The sequence below is a fragment of the Mizuhopecten yessoensis genome, unplaced genomic scaffold (genome assembly GCF_002113885.1).
Source record: "Mizuhopecten yessoensis strain PY_sf001 unplaced genomic scaffold, ASM211388v2 scaffold2421, whole genome shotgun sequence".
In the NCBI taxonomy this organism is placed as follows: domain Eukaryota; kingdom Metazoa; phylum Mollusca; class Bivalvia; order Pectinida; family Pectinidae; genus Mizuhopecten; species Mizuhopecten yessoensis.
The window spans coordinates 7,492-20,371 of record NW_018404538.1 but is presented as its reverse complement, the minus strand read 5'-3'; the positions used below and the strand labels follow the sequence as shown (position 1 = coordinate 20,371).

The 12,880-nt window shown below is 36.2% G+C and overlaps 1 protein-coding gene across 9 annotated transcripts in view; it reads right to left on the bottom strand.

Moving 5' to 3' along the window:
- The window catches only part of LOC110445929 (mucin-17-like), a 146,160-nt gene extending 134,213 nt beyond the window's left edge, over positions 1-11,947 (bottom strand). For all 9 annotated transcript variants that reach the window (XM_021490811.1, XM_021490809.1, XM_021490812.1 and 6 more), the window contains exon 1: positions 11,491-11,947. The gene's annotated coding sequence lies outside the window, so the exon portion shown is untranslated. The remainder of the gene's footprint in view (positions 1-11,490) is intronic.
- Between the last annotated feature and the right edge of the window lie 933 nt (positions 11,948-12,880).

The following is a 12,880-nucleotide window of genomic DNA, read 5'->3' as shown; positions in this document are numbered from 1 at the left end:
TACAACATCACAAAAACAACCACGGAACTCACTTAGACCATCTCGGTCCATCGTACAATATCACAAAAACAACTACGGAACTCACTTAGACCATCTCGGTCCATTGTACACTATCACAAAAACAACCACGGAACTCACTTAGACCATCTCAGTCCATTGTTCAACATCACAAAAACAATCACGGAACTCACTTAGACCATCTCAGTCCATTGTACAACATCACAAAAACAACCACGGAACTCACTTAGACCATCTCGGTCCATTGTACACTATAACAAAAACAACCACGGAACTCACTTAGACCATCGCAGTCCATCGTACAACATCATGAGACAACCACTGAACTCACTTAGACCATTTCAGTCCATCATAAAACATCACAAAAACAACCACGGAACTCACCTAGACCATCTCAGTCCATCGTACAACATCATGAGACAACCACTGAACTCACTTAGACCATCTCCGTCCATTGTACAACACAAAAACAACCACGGAACTCACTTAGACCATCTCAGTCTAGGTACAACATCACAAAAACAACCAAGGAACTCACTTAGACCATCTCCGTCCATTGTACAACAACACAAAAACTATCCCTTTGAGGGCCCCATCACAAAATCAAACTAACCAGTACAGAAGCCTAACTTATCTCTTCCCTTCGCATCACCAATATGGAAATGTCCATTAACATAACAAAATTAGCTTATTTGTGTTCCAGAGACAGAACAATACTAGCCAAGTAAATTAATCCTTGAAATACTTATTCTTAACATAAACAACACTGTGCTAGATTTCACATCAGCTTTATGTATTCAACTTCCTACTGTCTATACAGAAGAATATGTGTAGCGTTCCGATTGCTCGGGTACTTAATAATACCTCCCACCTGCAATAATGCTTCCCTAATGTAGTCCCTGCAGCATCTTCTGACCATTTGACAAATCTTTGGAAGCGCTAGCTGCAGTCAGCTATTTCCTATATTACAGTGTTGAGTTGTAATTGATAAATGATTTATGTTCGTTTGAACTGGTGAATTAGAACATAAATAGCTAACGCGGTAGTAGTTTTCACTCATCTACATCTCCAAGGCATTAGCCATTTTGTTTATAATGACATGGTGTGTTATGCACATGCATTATCAGTAATGATGCAAACCTGTCCTGTTTAAATCATATGGTTAGACGCTTGTGGAATCTTGTAGCGCTAATAGTGATTATACATTTTTATGAACATATTTCAGAGAAAACCGGTGTAGTATGGTAATATGAAGGCCATGGTGAAATGAACCAAAAAAGTATGTCAGAATGGAAATCGATGGAACCCTTCATTTCACCATGGGGCGGTTCATTTCACCATGGGGCGGTTCATTTCACCATTATGGTAATATGAATTACCGCGGCTCATTTCACCATTATGGTAATATGAACCGCGGCTCATTTCACCATTATGGTAATATGAACCGTGGCACATTTTACCTGATGCTTCACAATACCATGATACACCGATAGTCGTTTTCGATGATGAGATACAATTGATATATTTATGCAATATTTGCAAAAAAGATATAAAAAAAAATAACTTCACTGTGACGTGGCTAGTCACTGGACCAGAACCTATAGGCTCCACTCACTTCCAATATATGGATTGCAATGAAGAAACTATAAGATGCACATCCTCATTGGTTAGATCATAATCACATGGAGGTCGGTGATTTGTGATATTGACTTGGTCTTACTATTTTTAGAAACAGCAGATTAATATTCACTTTATGACGTCATTTCAATTTTAACATCACAATGCTCTGCTCAATGCATTATTTTCTTCCTGACAATTTTCATATACATTCAATTTTTTTAATAATTTAAACTTGATGTGGTTTATATCACATTTTTAGGTCAATATAACCACATATTCAACTAAAACAAAGTCCAAAATTGATAAATGTTTTAGAATTTAAAATTGAAATGACAGAAATTCTTCGAAAGGATTTTCCTTTATCCTTTAGAATACCTGACAGCAAATGTTTCTTTATTTGTTTTTACCAATAGTTAAACATTCTACAAGTGAGTGATCTGAATGGACTTAATTCTTCATTTTTATTTATTTTTTAATTTGTGTGACCTGAAAATATTAATAATACAGTTTTTTTTGTTTTTTTAAATATGGCATCAATTATATCATCCTAAATTCAGGTGCTTATTTGAAATATTAGAATTACCCAGGCAATAGTGTCAACAGTGGACTCTGGTACAAAAACAATAATGAGGCAATTTAACTTATAAAATATTTCATATCAGATAGTGAAAGGAAAAGATTTTTAACATCCATGTATTTTGATCATATGGTTTCATGAATGGAAAATAAGTACTTTACAGAGAGGCTATAGGTATCATACAGAAAGGAATTTTCAAAATAAGCTGAATACAATGCCATGATGAAAAACATCAGTTGTCCCATTAAACACCTGTATATGTACACTTCATCAATAAGGAGTCTTAAGTCAAACACTGAACACAATAGAAATGTTCTATATAAACCCCACAGTGAAATTTACAAATTTATGATCAACAATAATCGTAATGTGGTGTACTTACGATTTGATAACAACTGATGAGTGGTTCTGTCTGTAATCTGTCCTTCACATGTCCAGACAACATCATAACAATACAGTGGTAATGTTACATAAGAGTCAAGTCAACAATTACTAGAACTTTGTACAGTGTTGCTCTATAAGGGCAGAATAACTTAGCCACAAACCGAGCTCCTGTTGTACCAAGCTTTGTCAACTTAATCATGTATTAATTTGAAATCAAAGTCAGTCATGTTTTCATAATTGTTCAAATTGAATAACAAAAAATACATGTCCTGGGATTAAAATGTAACAAAAGTTGATAAAGCGTGATGTTACTAGAGCTATAGTGATTCTAATGGGTTTACTGCTGGTACTTATAGCTATACCTTGCATCACAAGTTATCAACACAGCATGTTCAGTGAACATTCCCACTGACACTGGTCAGAGTTTACTTTGATCAGACTTCCGATATCACCAGTGTTTGGTGTCTAGCCCCAGGCCTATAAACAATCCAAACTATTCAATGCAACCATTTTATTGTTCATGTTGCAACAAACATTTGACAACAGGAACAAGAGTACTTCGGGGCAGAACAATATACGCTCATTGAATGCCATATAGTGTTATATACTTTCTTACATTGAAATAAGATCTGCATCATTCTAAGAGTGGTTAGCTGATCATGACATGTTATAAACAAGAGGCCCAACGGGCCTGCATCGCTCACCTGGTATAAATCTCACACTTGTAACCTTAAAAGTGATCTAAAATAAAGCTACAGGCAAAATATCAGTATTTATGATTAAAATTCATTCAAAAGAGCCTGTTTTTTTTTTTTTTAAACATTTCACCCCTGTGATCGAAAGTCGAACAAAGTCATTATGTTGAACAAATTTTATAGCCTTTCATCTCAGGATGCAATTTGCAAAGTATCAACATCCTGGGACCCATGATTATTCAGAAGAGGTTGTTTAAAGATTTTAAACAAATTTGACCCCTGTGTCCTTGAATATAGGTCAAAGTCATTCACTTTAACAATCATAGTAGTCCTTGATCTCAGCATTCTACTGACTAAATATCAACATCCTGAGCCTTTTGGTTATTCAGAACAAGTTCTTTAAATATTTTGAACATATTTGCTCCTTGTGACCTTGAATATGATTCAAGGTCATACATTTAAACAAACTTGGTAGCCCTTGATCCAAGTATGCTACTGACCAAAAATCATCACCCTGTGCATTTTGGTTATTCATCAGAAGTTGTTTAATGTTTTTAACATATTTGACCCCTGTGACCTTGAATATAGGTGAAGGTCATTCATTTGAACAAACTTGATAGCCCTTTGCCCCAGCATGCTACTGGCCAAATATCATTACCCTGGGCATTTTGGTTATTCAGAAGAAGTTGTTTAAAGTTTTTAACATATTTGACCCCTGTGACCTTGAATATTGGTGAAGGTCATTCATTTGAACAAACTTTGTAGCCTTTCATCACAGCATGCTACTGGCCAAATATCATCACCCTGGGCATTTTGGTTATTCAGAAGAAGTTGTTTAAAGGTTTTTTAATACAATTGACCCCTGTGACCTAGAATATAATTGAAGGTCATTCATTTGAACAAACTTGGTAGCCCTTTACCCAAGCATGCTACTGGCCAAATATCATCTCCCTGGGCAGTTTGGTTATCGTTAAGAAGATGTTTAAAGTTTTTTTTTATATTTTTGACCCCTGTGACCTTGAAATTAAGTGAAGGTCATTAATTTTAACAGACTTTGTAGCCCTTCATCCCAGTTTGCTTCTGGCCAAATATCATCACCGTAGGCCTTTGGGTTATTAAGAAGAAGTCGTTTAAAGTAAAATATTGACGCCGGACGGACGCCAGATAGACGGACGGACGGCGGACGCCGTGCCACGGCATAAGCTCACTTGGCACTTCGTGCCAGGTGAGCTAAAAATGTAGGAGAAAAATCTCTGGACAAACAAGAGGCCCATGGGCCTAAACGGTCACCTGAGTCCTACAGTATTTATTTTTGTTGTTGAAATATTTACCAATTTGAGTACAAAATAGTTAAGTATAACGTTAACTTAAGTTTGTCAGGACCATGAGCTGATCATTCCTAGACCGAGTTTCAGTTAAATCGGCCTATTAGAACTTGCAGTTTTGAGTTTTGAAATAGTTTTTCAAAATGGCGGCCATGGTGGCCTTATTGGATTTCTGATCGACCCGAAAAATAACAAAACTTTGTCAGGACCATGAGTCGATGATTCCTACCAGGTTTCAGTTCAATCGGCCCAGCAGAACTTGACTTTAAGTTTTAAATAGTTTTTCAAAATGGCGGCCGTGTCGGCCATATTGGATTTCTGATCGACCCGGAAAATAACAACAGTTTGTCAGAACCATTAGTTGATCATTCCTACAAAGTTTCAGTTCAATCGGCCCAGTAGAACTTGACTTTAAGTTTTAAATAGTTTTTCAAAATGGCGGCCGTGTCGGCCATATTGGATTTCTGATTGACCCGAAAAATAACAACACTTTGTACATGTCAGGACCATTAGTCGATCATTCCTACAATGTTTCAGTTCAATTGGCTCAGCAGAACTTGACTTTAAGTTTGAAATAGTTTTTCAAAATGGCGGCCGTGGCGGCCATATTGGATTTCTGATCGACCCGAAAAATAACAACACTTTGTCAGGACCATGAGTCAATCGATATCATTCCTACAAAGTTTCAGTTCAATCGGCCCCTCAGAACTTGACTTTAAGTTTGAAATAGTTTTTCAAAATGGCGGCCGTGGCGGCCATATTGGATTTCTGATCGACCCGAAAAATAACAACACTTTGTCAGGACCATGAGTCAATCGATATCATTCCTACAAAGTTTCAGTTCAATCGGCCCCGCAGAACTTGACTTTAAGTTTGAAATAGTTTTTCAAAATGGCGTCCGTGTCTGCCATATTTGATTTCTGATTGACCCAAAAAATAATAACACTTTGTCAGGACCAAGAGTCGATCATTCCTACCTTGTTTCAGTTCAATCGGCCCAGCAGAACTTGACTTTAAGTGTGAAATAGGTTTTTCAAAATGGCGGCCGTGGCGGCCATATTGGATTTCTGATCGACCGGAAAAAAAAAAACATTTGGTCAGGGAGATGCATATGTCAGTAACCTTCCCATGAAATATTAATGAAATCCCTTTGCCAGTATTTCAGCTTAAGTTGAACATGTAAAATGTTAACGGATGACGGACGACAAACGACGACGGACGAAGACGGATAGCAATAGGTCACTTGAGCTAAAGCTCAGGTGACATAAAAATCAAATACTGAAATGAACAAAGGGCAACAACTTTTGCAAAAATCTTTGAATCAAAATTCTTTTAAGGATCCGGAGACACAATTGCATATCATGATTATATTGTATACCAAGTTTCAAAGAAATCCGTCAAAAATGTAGGAGAAGATCTCCTGACAAAATATCAAATACTGAAATGAACAAAGGGCAATAACTTTCGGGGATTAATAATATTTAAATGTGCTAGCAATTTCTTCAGTGTTGTTCATATTATCAGACTTGATGAAATTTTTGAATTGTTGAAGGGATTTAAAGTTTCTGCAGATAGAAGGTTAAATTCTCTACACATTGAGGGAAAATAATTCTCAGTTCTACAGAATGGGGGATTGAAAATATGGCTATTTCTTAGTGGGTATATTACATTTATATTGCTGTGAAGGTATGGTTCAATGATGTCTTCTAGGTACTTATACATGTAGGCGATTCATTATTTAAAATTTTAAACATAAGTAATAATTTATGATTTTTTCACCTACAACAAAATGATTCAAGTCCAGTTTCTGCATAATGCTTACAATGAGAGGTCCCTCTACGCAATCCTGTAAGATTCAAGAATGTTTTTATTTTGGTTACTACAGTTATCCCATACTACATCCCCATATTCAAGTGTTGGTCTAATAAAAGAGGTATATATTGTTTTAAGACTTTTTCTATCCAATTTGTGTTTTACCATTCTCAATATATTCATTCTTCTATAAGCTAGCTAGCTCATAAATATTGTCAATATGATATGTCCATTTTCCATCACTACTAAAAGTTAAACCAAGATGCTTATGAGTTTGTTTATTAATCACAGTTTCATTACCAAATAAGATATCTGGATGATTTTGTTCCCTTTTCCTCGAGAAGATTACAGATTCAGTTTTTAATGAATTAAATTTGATATTCCATTTTTTTTTGCCCATGCATTAATATAACCTAGATCATTAGTTAATATCATTGCAATTTCATTTTGATTGTTGTCCGTTACTTCATAGAGAGAAGTATCATCTGCAAAAAGTTTTATTTTACTTGTTACACATTCTTTTATATCATTAATATAGATTAAGAAAAGAAATGGACCAAGGACCGAGCCTTGGGGTACACTGGCTTTGACATGCTTGAAAGTTGAATAAAACCCCTCTGTTCAGCCTATTATAGGGACTGTTGAGGACTTATGAGGTGATGATCTAGATTGTTAAAGGGACTGTTTAAGATTTATGATGTGACAATCTTGATTGTTATAGGGACTGTTGAGGACTTATGGCATGATGATCTAGATTTATATTGTTATAGGGACTGTTGAGGACTTATGACGTGATGATCTAGATTGTTATAGGGACTGTTGTGGACTTATGAGATGATGATCTAGATTGTTATAGGGACTGTTGAGGACTTATCAGGTGATGATCTAGATTAATATTGTTATAGGGACTGTTGAGGACTTATGATGTGATGATCTAGATTGTTATAGGGACTGTTGTGGACTTCTGACATGATGATCTAGATTGTTATAGGGACTGTTGAGGACTTATCAGGTGATGATCTAGGTTGTTATAGGGACTGTTAAAAGGACTTATGACATGATGATCTAGATTGTTATAGGGACTGTTGAGTGGACTTATGATGTGATGATCTAGGTTGTTATAGGGACTGTTGAGAGGACTTATGACATGATGATCTGGAATAATATTGTTATAGGGACTGTTGAGGACTTATCAGGTGATGATCTAGATTGTTATAGGGACTGTTGAGAGGACTTATGACATGATGACCTTGATTGTTATAGGAACAGTTGAGGACTGATGACATGATGATCTTGATTGTTATAGGAACAGTTGAGGACTGATGACATGATGATCTAGATTGTTATAGGGACTGTTAAGAGGACTTATGACATGATGATCTGGAATAATATTGTTATAGGGACTGTTGAGGACTTATGAGGTGATGATCTAGATTGTTATAGGGACTGTTGATGACTTATGACATAATGATCTTGATTGCTATAGGGACTGTTGAGTGGACTTATGACGTGATGATCTAGCTATAGGTTGTTATAGGGACTGTTGATAGGACTTATGACATGATGATCTAGAATAATATTGTTATAGGGACTGTTGAGGACTTATGACATGATGATCTTGATTGTTATAGGGACTGTTAAGAGGACTTATGACATGATGATCTAGATTGTTATAGGGACTGTTGAGAGGACTTATGACATGATGATCTTGATTGTTATAGGGACTGTTGAGAGGACTTATGACATGATGATCTTGATTGTTATAGGAACAGTTGAGGACTGATGACATGATGATCTAGATTGTTATAGGGACTGTTGAGGACTTATGAGGTGATGATCTAGATTGTTATAGGGACTGTTGAGGACTTATGACATGATGATCTTGATTGCTATAGGGACTGTTGAGTGGACTTATGACGTGATGATCTAGCTATAGGTTGTTATAGGGACTGTTGATAGGACTTATGACATGATGATCTAGAATAATATTGTTATAGGGACTGTTGAGGACTTATGACATGATGATCTTGATTGCTATAGGGACTGTTGAGAGGACTTATGACATGATGATCTTGATTGTTATAGGGACTGTTGAGAGGACTTATGACATGATGATCTAGATTTGTATAGGTATTGTTGAAGATTTATTACGTGACGATCTAGATTGTTATAGGGACTGTTGAGGACTTATAACATGATGATCTAGAGGGATGTAGGTAATCACATTGCAGGTAACATTCAAAAACAGGGATGTAGGTAATCACTTTACAGGTAACACACAAACATAGGGATGTATGTAATCACATTACAGGTACATTGTAACACACAAACATAGGGATGTAGGTAATCACATACAGGTAACACACAAACATTGGGATGTAGGTATAATCACATACAGGTAACACACAAACATAGGGACGTAGCTATAGGTAATCACATTACAGGTAACACACAAACATAGGGATGTAGGTATTCACATACAGGTAACACACAAACATTGGGATCTAGGTATAATCACATACAGGTAACACAAAAACATAGGGATGTAGGTAATCACATACAGGTAACACACAAACATAGGGATAGGTAATCACATTATGGTAACACACAAATACAGGTATGTAGGACACTTAATCACATTAAAGGTAACATACAAATACAGGGATGTAGGTATCACATACAGGTAACACACAAACATAGGGATGTAGGTAATCACATACAGGTAACACAAACATAGGGATGTAGATAATCACATACAGGTTACACACAAACATAGGGATGTAGGTAATCACATACAGGTAACACACAAACATAGGGATGTAGGTAATCACATTACAGGTAACACACAAATACAGGGATGTAGGTATCACATACAGGTAACACACAAACATAGGGATGTACTTAATCACATTACAGGTAACACACAAATACAGGGATGTAGGTATCACATACAGGTAACACACAAACATAGGGATGTAGGTAATCACATACAGGTAACACACAAACATAGGGATGTAGGACACTTAATCACATTACAGGTAACACACAAATACAGGGATGTAGGTATCACATACGAGGTAACACACAAACATAGGGATGTAGGTAATCACATTACAGGTAACACACAAACATTGGGATGTAGGTAATCACATACAGGTAACACACAAACATAGAAATGTAGGTAATCACATACAGGTAACACACAAACATAGGGATGTATGTAATCACATTCCAGGTAACACACAAACATAGGGATATAGGTAATCACATACAGGTAACGCACAAACATTGGGATGTATTAATCATATACAGGTAACACACAAACATAGGGATATAGGTAATCACATACAGGTAACACAAAAACATAGGGATGTAGGTAATCACATACAGGTTACACACAAACATAGGGAGGTAGGTAATGACATACAGGTAGCACACAAACATAGGGATGTAGGTGATCACATACAGGTAGCACACAAACAGAGGGATGTAGGTAATCACATACAGGTAACACAAAAACATAGGGATGTAGGTAATCACATTACATGTAACACACAAACATTGGGATGTATTAATCATATACAGGTAACACACAAACATAGAAATGTAGGTTATCACATACAGGTAACACACAAATACAGGGATGTAGGTATCACATACGAGGTAACACACAAACATAGGGATATAGGTAATCACATACAGGTAACTTACAGGTACATTGTAACACACAAACATAGGGATGTATGTAATCACATACAGGTAACACACAATCATAGAAATGTAGGTAATCACATCCAGGTACACCCAAACATAGGCATGTAGGTAATCACATACAGGTACACACAAACATAGGGATGTAGGTTATCACATACAGGTAACACACAAACCTAGAGATATAGGTAATCACATACAGGTAACACACAAACATTGGGATGTATTAATCACATACAGGTAACACACAAACATAGGGATGTAGGTAATCACATACAGGTAGCACACAAACATAGGGATGTAGGTTATCACATACAGGTAACACACAAACATAGGGATGTAGGTAATCACATACAGGTAACACACAAACATAGGGATGTAGGTAATCACATACAGGTAACACACAAACATAGGGATGTAGGTAATCACATACAGGTAACACACAAACATAGGGATGTAGGTAATCACATACAGGTAACACACAAACATAGGGATGTAGGTAATCACATACAGGTAACACACAAACATAGGGATGTAGGTAATCACATACAGGTAACACACAAACATAGGGATGTAGGTAATCACATACAGGTAACACACAAACATAGGGATGTAGGTAATCACATACAGGTAACACACAAACATAGGGATGTAGGTAATCACATACAGGTAACACACAAACATAGGGATGTAGGTAATCACATACAGGTAACACACAAACATAGGGATGTAGGTAATCACATACAGGTAACACACAAACATAGGGATGTAGGTAATCACATACAGGTAACACACAAACATAGGGATGTAGGTAATCACATACAGGTAACACACAAACATAGGGATGTAGGTAATCACATACAGGTAACACACAAACATAGGGATGTAGGTAATCACATACAGGTAACACACAAACATAGGGATGTAGGTAATCACATACAGGTAACACACAAACATAGGGATGTAGGTAATCACATACAGGTAACACACAAACATAGGGATGTAGGTAATCACATACAGGTAACACACAAACATAGGGATGTAGGTAATCACATACAGGTAGCACACAAACATAGGGATGTAGGTTATCACATACAGGTATAACACAAACATAGGGATGTAGGTAATCACATACAGGTAACACACAAACATAGGGATGTAGGTAATCACATACAGGTTACACACAAACATAGGGATGTAGGTAATCACATACAGGTAACACACAAACATAGGAATGTAGGTAATCACATTACAGGTAACACACAAACATAGGGATGTAGGTAATCACATACAGCATTCATTTTCAATCAAATACGATCATAAGTTTGTACTTAATATGTAAACTTACATCAGACTGGTCCAGGAAGCAGGATCCTTAGCAGGTGTTATCTCACCAATGATCACAGGTACACATTCAGGGTTCAAAGGACACCCGTCAGCATATCTGTGTCATAGACGTGTGACCTCATCAACACAACACATTCTGTACAATTAAAGTACTAGTAGGTATATAATCTCAGGTAAAAAATACACATCTTGATGTATTGTCAATCATTGGAGCTAATGATCAGCCAATCACACAGCGTTGAAAACTGTACACAGTGATTCTATATTTAGACACTAACACAAATCCAGATTTGATTCATACATGAATGAACAAATTCTTAATACACCATGCAAAACCTCAAATATCAGGTGTAAAATATTTGGAATGTTAAGTGATCTGTTTGTATCGCAAGAATATATTGAATACCTTGACCTGACAGTATTTTGCCCAGGATGTGGTGTGCATGGCCTATATCTGGGTCCTATCATATCATATCCCTTCCCCAGTAGTGCTAACATAAGGTATCCACCACTGCTGTAAACAAAGGTGTAAAATTCACGTCTCACAGAGCATGTCAACAATGTACTGGTACACACTACACGACAGGTAAAACAGGTAGTAAGCCTGTACAATTATCTGTCGATCATACAATTTAAAGCTATCAGATGATATGCTAATCCAGTGTGTACATAAATGGACAGTGATATACCTAAACATTCTCAAGCTAGCTACAAACTTTATATTCTTATTAAAATTTTCCATTATTCCTGTTTGAGCAAGTAAGAAATGTGTTTGTTGGTTACAGATAGGAGATCATTTTACAAATAAAATAATATTTCATAATTTCTTAAACTTACTCGGGAATTAAAAAACCTTTACAGAAATGTAATATTCTTAGTCCCAGGTATTGTGTTTATAGTGTGCAATTTATGATAAAATTGTGGCAGTTATGAATTTCTTTATGGTCATATCGCTCAGTTCTGTCTGGAGGTGAGTGATATATGTTAAACCCCTAGGTGTGGTCAATGGTCACTCTTAGCAGGTTTTACCTGTTCCAAGTCATTGCATTGTTAGCTAAAATGATTGAAAAAAAATGAAAATATTGCTAGAGGTACAGATTTTTATCAGTATGCCTTTGTTAAAACATACAAATCCAGCTCCGTGACAACATGGCAACATTCTTTCTGAACTGTTTTATATGAGACAAACAGTATGTACATGAAATATAATGTAATGTCAATCTGGTCACATCCAGGTAAGCTTGCCAATACAGTAAACTGTTGCAGTTTGACTACCTTTTCTAAACTTAGCATTAGGTTATCAGGTTAAAGCTCTACCTGCTGTATTTTTTAGCTTAAAGGATTAATTAATTTTGGAACCTACTCAGTTATAATATTGTGGTGTTCATATT